The following is an 8972-nucleotide window of genomic DNA, read 5'->3' on the forward strand; positions in this document are numbered from 1 at the left end:
TAATATCTATTTAAAATAAATATACATATAACATGAAGGCTGTTTAATTGAATCAAGGTAAAAGAAACAATGGTAGAATGTCTGTTTGTGTGTGAATTCATTTGTCACGGTTACCAAACATTGCGGCAAAATTATCAGTGAAACAAAACAAGCAGAACGGATAATAATTGAACCATATCTCTATCAGGATCATATCGTTGCTGTTGAATTTGTGTGTAAAATGTTTATGCAGATCCCGATTATTGCCCAAGAAAACATAGGTAGAGTTGCGACAGAGTTGCATTGGCTTCAGTGTATCAAGCTTATTCAGTAAAATCGTTGGAGAAATTTACCAGAAATGTGTACCCGAGTTTCCACACAATTTTTGATAGTTCATTTATAAGGTTTACACAATTATAAGTTTATATGGTTTCCAATTATTCTTTAAGGTTTGATGAATACCCATATTAATTTACGTATCCAAGAACGTCCACAAAACAACGGTGGTTTTTGTACCCGGAAACGAATAGAAAGCGACTACTGTTATAATTCGTTTTCGTATCCGAAAAACGTTCGGAACTTTCGAAAAAGATAATGTTACTTGAAAGCAATAATTATATTTTATTTATTCAAGCTAAACATTTGAAAGCATTCATTCGTAGTCGGCAGGGTCTGGGCGTGCAGAGGAGCTTGCCGCTATTTGTTGGCTACCAGAAGGTGCCGGGTTCGAATTCCGTCAGGCGTTTCCTTAATTTTATTTGTTTTTTCTTTTGAACCATGAAAAAGTATATGTGAAGTGCAGAAGGCAAACATATTAAACGAAAAATTCAATCAGAGAAATTTCAGAAAAAAAGCCAAAAAAGCATCCATTTCAAAAACAATTTTCGGTACTTGTATGTACATACGTATCTGCCGCACACTTTAGTGGGAAAACGGATCGTCAAAGTATCCGAAAATGGAATCGGTAAACGGGTGAAAATTCGTACATCGTCCCTTGTTTTCCTTTTTCAGATCGATGTTCGGATTTTTTGCTGGCTGGGTTATTATGAGTTTCATTTCGGCGTATTCACTACGGGAGGATGAAGAAAATTCAGACGATAAGGGGTATTATGTTACAAATAAAACTTTTGAAAATTACTTAAACTATTAATTATGATTGTTGTTTTTTTACATGTTTTAAACGAGTTTAAAACAAAATGCTTTGAAGCGTGTTTTAAACTTAGGTGATTTTTTCCATTCTTTTAAACAAGGTTTTAAACACTTGTTTTAAACAAATGTTTTAAATATTGCCAACCCTGCTCATACGCCATGTATGTACGTCGATTTTGAACTTTCCGTGATAAATGGTAGATCCCATTTTTTTCCATTTTCAATTTTTAAAATATGGTTTCAGATTCATAGTCAGCGACCTTAAGAAACCCTGATTGTAAAGTTTTAAGAATCCGTCTTGATCTATTAACTGGCAACCGTTAATCAACTGAATGACATATTTATTTATTTACGCATTTACGGACATGACGTCTTCTAATAGCTCAGTTATGCATACTTGCACTGCTATACCATTTTTACGTAAAAATTAAAACCCATGTGAAGTGCTATGCGTTGGGTAACCGATTACACGCAAAGCCCGTTTAACAGATTCTTATGTGACAACTCTCATGCAACGCTAAGTATGCATAACTGGGCTATAAGAGTCGCAGTATTTACATAGTACTGAATTTTTAATTCTGCCACGTTTTATTTGATAAGAATATTTATTATATTCTTAATAAAAGGTCCTTATTTAAATAATGGCAGCCCACGTATTAATAAGTTAGGTTTAAAAAAAGGCAAATTTCAATGTGATGGTGGGAAATCCAATAAGAATTTCTTATTCTTTCTTTTTGTAGTAACTTTGCACGGTTTTAATATTCATGAATTCTACTTTCTTTTTGGCTAATTATATTTTGAATTTTGGCGTTAAATACAAAAGAAACGCCTTGGCAACTTGATGAAAAATAATATATCAGAGATAGTGGCATTTCGGCCATTCGGCCTGTTTTGCTGTTGTCACAGATTTAAACGCAATCCATGTAATTTATTTTTTGATGTGCAGTGACATCTTCGCTGGAATGGCCTCTTAATGGATTTTCGGTGCCACTTTTGAACTTAGCAAATTTGCTTTTCAATGGAGGTTTTTTTTTTTTTTTTTTTTAAATTAAAACTCGAAGGAAGAAAACACACGAAGTGCAACTACATAAATATTTCACCTTTTCCAACAGTATTTCAGGCCAAACGAATTTCAAAAAAACTCGAATGTATTTCAGAAAAGGGTAAATGTTTTCAGAAAAGGGAAAATGTATGTATTTCTGAAAAATTATTATTCAGAAAAGGCCAAATGAATTAATAAAAAAACTCAAATGTGTTTAAGAAAATCCCAATAGATAGAAAAAGAAAGATTAAAACAAAGGTAGTTATAGAGAAAAGGATATAGATAAAGACACAGAGCCTCAATCTGGGAACTACTTTGGGATTTTAGAGATTTTCGGTACTTATCGATATAATAACCGATATTTTTATCAGTGTTGTTATCGATATTTTTATCGATATGTTTTGTCGAAATATTGTTATAGACTTTATCAATATTTTTATCGATATTTTCATCCATTTTGTTATCGATATTTCCGGAACCGATATTTTTATCGGTTTAATTATCAATATTTTTATCAATTTTGCTAATTTTGAAAGTTTTATAGATTTCGTTATCGATATTTTTTATAGATATTACTATCGATATTATTATCGATTTTGTTATCGATATTTTTATAAAATTTTGTACCGATATTGTTATCGATTTTGTTATTGATTTTGCAATCGATATTTTTTATAAAATTTGTTATCGATTTTGTTATTGATATTTTTATTAATTCTTTTATCATAATTTTTATCGATTTTTATTGATTTTGTTATCAATTTTGTTGTCGATAGAGTATAAAGATAAAAATAAAGATAGAGGAAAACAGAATAATTGCTCTGAATGCCAGTACCACGAAGGCAAGCATAGAAATGACCACGCAAAAATTTCCGGGAAAGGACACAGCAGATATAGCAGTAGCCACATTTAAATATTTTGTTATACATACCTACATAGACCACACCATTCTAGTATCCAATGAACGCTGGAACAACTTTGCGCCCTGTGAAACTTCCAGAATCACCAATTTTGGTAAAAAAAAATACCAAAACGGAAATGCCGTTTGGAAGATTTCTCATCGACTCTCCAAGTTAGTCGGAGGTCAAAAGTAAAAAAGGGCTGTCGTAGGTTTAGATGGAAACTGCCATGAACTTTATATTTGCTAGGAGGGAAGAGTGGTTTACTTCGATTAGAGAAATCAGTCCCATATGCATTTTCGGTATTTCGACAGTGCCTAACAGGGATGAAAAATGGAAATTTCAGATTGTACCTAATATCATAAAATATATGTACCTTAATGAGACAGAATGTACTTAAAAAAGTTACATAATTCATTTGTAGTTTTTTTATAAATTTTATTTAAAACATGAATACAAAAGATGGATGTACTTTAAACACGATTATGTTTTTTTTTTTCGACTGAGCCTATATCTATAGACTATAGTCTAGTGGGAATCGGAGAAGCGTTGTTTTTGTCTAACTTTGACTACTGAAAAATATTGGTGAAAAAGAAAAAAACACGCTTTGCGAAGTATACTTCTTTATCCAGCAACAACACGAAAAGTCTGCTAATTTATCCGATTCCTTTTAATAGGTGCAACAAGTCTAGAGAAAATAATAAAATTGCCGTAAGTAACTTCGAAAACATTTTAAACATATTTCCAGAAATCAAAAAGCGAATATGGGCCAATAATAATAATTGTACCTAAAATCTACTGACTGTACCTAATGTACCTTTAAGTCATCAAACGTCGGAAAAAGGTACAATTGTACTTACTTTTTCATCCCTGGTGCCTAATATAGAAGCTAAATTCACGAAAAATATCCTGATAATGTGGCTCAAGTGCGGACAAATTGTGTAACATATTAACATTGAATCAGGTTAAACCTTTTCTGATGGGATACTATGTATTTGCGGTCGCAAAAGAGCTTTATATTTTCGAAAAATTTCTCAACAGTGGTTCTTTTATACTTTACTAAATTTTGAAATTATACTTAAATTTAATGGGCTACAATCAAATCTTTCTAGAAAATCGTTTAAGAAAAGTATAGAAAAACCACGATCTGGTGCGACCGTAATTATTATCCAATCAGAAAACGGGCTTAACATGGTTCAATGTGATCATGTTACGCAAATTTTCCGCACTATTAGAATTTTGAAATCGGTAAATTTATTAAATTGATTTTGTATTTGGAAACTAGTGGTAATTCTCTTCAGAAATATTTTCGAAATAAAGCTTTCTCTCGTTCGATACCTATATACAAATAAAACCTTTAGCGTTTGATGCTCGTATAAAACACTTAAATAAACTCTTTAATTAAATTGATTTTGACTACCTAAACAGTTGGCAACCCTCTCCAAAAATATTTTGGAAATAAACCTTACTAAACCTCTCATACTATTTCAAAACATATTAATAAATATTTCATTTAAACTTACGATGAAATTCGAACCATGCTGTAACCTTCTAAAATAGAGCTTTCTTAAATATCTCTCTTTTGATACTAGTATAAAATACTTAATTTAACTAAATTGATTTTGCTTTCCTGTATAGGTGGCAAAACTCTTAACAAAAATTTTAGAAACAAAACTTTCTTAAAACTTCTCTCTTTTGGCACCCCTGTTAATAATTAATTTAACTTCTTTATCACGCTCGCTTATTTGATTCCATATAAAATAGTTATTTTAACTTGTTAATTAAATTAATTTTTTACTCCACAACAGGTAGAAGCCCTCTAAAAACCATTTTCGAAAAAAACTTTTCTTAAATCTCTCTCGTTTAATGCTCATATAAAAATATTTCTCTAAACTTATTAATTAAATTGATTTTAATATTTTCAACAGCCGACAACCCTCTTTACTTGGAAATAAATCGTTTTAGAACCCCTTTCGTTTAACATCCATATTGTTGTATTAAACCGATGGCAACTCTCTCCAAAGAATGTCCTATATTTTAATCCAATTTTTTGTAACCTAACCGCGCGCCAAATTTCACTGAAATACGTAAAGCCGCATCGGGGTGAATGAATAACACACTTACGCACACACTAACCTACAAACTTACACATTTATAGTACTAGTGGAAGCTTTGTCTAAAGTGCTAATACAAATGACGTGGTGGTTGATAGTTTTTTTTTTAGTGAATGTGTTTATAATTCTCTAACTCTCACGTAGTCTTAATAATTTATGCATCAAATATACATACATTCATTTGCATATCAACTTGTTGATATACATTAACACAGCCATGCATTTCAAACATTTCACTCACTGGTTGTCGCCGTAAAAGTGCAATGCTCTGTCGTTGCATTTATTTGCTGCGGTTTAAAGAAAATATGCTCAACCGTTGTTGCTGCGCGTAAATATGGTGAATCGGTTTGAGCGTTCGTCATGGGCACTGCGTGCAAACACATTAGTATCAATACAGAGAGCCATTCGAACTCTATACGCGTTAAGTGCATTTTTGGCATTTTTCTTGAAGATTTTAATTTAACTTTAATTTCGTAAGAGTTTCACATTAAATATGATGAATTCAAGCTTTTTTCTAACAACTCAACGATAATATTTAGACATTCGTAAAAATTTTTTTTGAAAACCTGCGACAAGCATTTTAGCGCGTGCGATCGTTAAACCACTTCGAGAAAGGATATTCCGCGCTCACAAGTGTCTACTTCAGTTGTAAAACTACAACTGAGCACTGTTGGCAGTCACAAAGGATGCTGCTGTTGTAAAACATGCACGTACCACTTCGTCTGCGGCAATCGACTAACAAGCTTGGCAACGGTGCGGAGGGGCGGGCTAGGAATCCTACGAAGGACGATTTGGCGTGCTCCGATTGTAGAACGGAAGTTGTAGAAAAGAAGCAAAATCCAAGCAGCTGACAGTGGCCGCAAGAGAAGTTTCCCACACATACTCATACACACATGCGCATGCACAGACACACACACACGCACACAAAGATTAACACCAATTGACAACGCGCTAGTGGCTGGCTTGGTAATCGTCTACGGTTTTTGGTTTTACCCACAGCAACGCGATGCGTCGACCAAGCAAGGGGAATATTACGTACGTTTATATGCGCTGTGGTTCATTTCCACTTCCGCTAGAAATTAAGGCCAACAAATGCCGGCAGCAGTAGTCAAGAATATAGCAGCTAAATTGGTGAATTGGCGGTGCGAAGATGCCAACACACTACGTCTAACGCAAGCTGTGTTTTTGTAAGAGAAACTAGTTAAGTGAAATCACTTTCGTTCGGCTTGATGGAGTTGCGCTCTGTGGTTGCGGCATAATTTGATTTGCGGTTATGGGGTTGACTACTTTGTATCTCGCTTAGTGGGCTAGCTTGCTGGCTGTACGTACATATGTACATAGCTACTCGTGAAATGAGCAAGCATAAAGGATAACGCGCTGATGACAATTTACGTGCGTTAAAAACGCGACTTCCGGTACGCGGTTGAAACGGAAACGGAGACAGTTGTCTATGGTGGTTTCTCTGTTTTCTTGCCACAATTTTATAATCGCTCTGCGAGTACGCGCTTAGCAGCTTAGCAGATAATTAAGTCAAAAATAATGACTTGCGTCCTTACTTCTTTCCAAAATTTTTTATGGCCTCATTCATAAAACATAAAATAGATTTAAAGAGCTTTATGAAGTGAGATGTTTAAAGAAATTTTTAAAGTATAGACCTTCTCCTCAATTTTTTTTTTTTTAATCTTATAACTCGAGTCTACATATCACGTACTTTCTTCGAAGGTGCATTAGTTCAATATTTATCGCAAACCAATAAATATAAAATTCAAATATCGTATATTTATCTTCCATAAAAAGCGAAAATCTAATTTTACCGCAGTATTAACTAATACAATAAAAAACGCGTTGTTATATTAAGAAAATTATTATGAATTCACTGAGCGAAATAATTCTTGGTAAAAATGAATATTTTTATACCCGAGCGCACTTGTGCACATGGGTATATTAACTTTGTTCACATAACGGTTATTTGTAACAGCCAAAACGAATCGAGATAGATATAGACGAATGTATACATAAATAATCGGAATGAATAGAGAAGTCGATTAAGCCATGTCTGTCTGTCCGTCCGTTGAGATATCTCAACGAAATTCGGTATGTATGTTTCCCACACAGAAAGAAAAGTTCTATAAAGAGCTTGACCGAGACGCAATTATCTATATTCAGGTATACATACATATGTACTCGTTGTTGGTATGATTACCGTACTGAGTGCCATACCTACATAAGAGCTTTGAGCTTGCGCTTGCTAGCTAAGCCATAAAATGAAAGGTGTTTAGTAAGGGTTCCATCATCTTAAAAGTTGAAGAACCCCTGGTCTAGGGCCTAGCCAAGAAATATGTTGAAAATCTTCGATATCGCGAAATAACCACGCCCACCTCCTAGATATATAACGGTAATTTACAGAAACACGAAAACTGCGATAAATCAGTAACTACTGTAATGCAGTGGTTAAACGAGAAAGTGAAAAATTTTGTCTTGCGGCGAATTGTAAAGCGTTACTCCATCGATACAAAAAGTAAGGGCTTACAAAAGAATTAAAGTTTTTGCTGGGTTTATTATCGTTTTAAAATGTTCGTTTTTAAAAATAAGCCTTTCATACCAGCCATGTGTTCACCACAGTTGCTTGAAACTCAATATTTGAAAGCGCATTTACATGTCTGGCCTTAGCTGAGTGCACAAAGATGCTTGCCACAATTTGTTAATTTTCAGACGGTCAGAGTTCAAACGCCATTGCAGGCAGCTTGGAAATACATTTTTTTTGTTTATCTTAATTATGAAAAAGCATCCGGGAAGTGCCAAACGTTTCATATTAATATGGGCGTATTTGAATTGAATACTTTCATACTAAATACTAAAATTTGGACACTTAAATTTATTACGAGTTGCGTTGGTGCTCTTTCATTTTTAATTCTAAAAGTTTTTTCTCTCAGTGTAGGTTTAGATGTTATGAAAGGGAGCAACAAAAAAAAGCGTGTTACTTAGGTGTACGTGGCGTATGAGTAACTTTCTTCCCTGCTGATTTTTCATTCAAGAAATCTTTGCGTATTTTCATTTGACCACTCATTATTTCTTATTTATCCATCGATATTTTTCATTAGTAATTTGATTTTTTTTTGTAACAGAACGGGCTTTAGTACTCGGAAAGTGATATATATACGGAGAATTTTATATGGAGAATTTCATTAGCTTTCATTTTCCGTATATTATATTAAGATTTTTAAATTAGTTCGTAAGATATACGTGATTAAAAGGAACCAATTTTTGTTTTAAGCTGAATATCGGTAAATTGAAAATATGTGTCTCGAAAACGTATCCGTAGAAAAAAAATATCTCCATAGAACATTTTTGCTGTAAACCAGTGATATTAGTTCAGTAAGACTAAGATCTTTATTAGTACAACAAATAAATTCAATACAAAGGCATACATTAATACATATAATTAATTAAATCACATATACATAGGTTAACAGAGATTAACTTGAAATATCAATTGTTAGAAAGGTAGCTATATAAATTGTTTTTTAAGTTGCTTTATTATATTATTAATATAGGAGTTCGTCTTAATTTAATACACTCTTTACGAACGTAGGAGGTGTATAAATTTTTTTTTTAATAGTATCGCATATTTTACATTATCGCTATCAAAACTATCGAATAAGTATTGTCGATAGTTGTTCAACGCTATTACTCGCAACTAAAAATAAGAACGCATACATTTATGTTCTTAGACAGCTCTAACTCATTGGGCCTCATGCATAAATAGTGAGCATGGGAGGTGAAAACCGT

The sequence above is a fragment of the Rhagoletis pomonella genome, unplaced genomic scaffold, assembly GCF_013731165.1.
Source record: "Rhagoletis pomonella isolate Grant_MI unplaced genomic scaffold, Rhpom_1.0 Rhpom_scaffold_00004, whole genome shotgun sequence".
NCBI lineage: Eukaryota > Metazoa > Arthropoda > Insecta > Diptera > Tephritidae > Rhagoletis > Rhagoletis pomonella.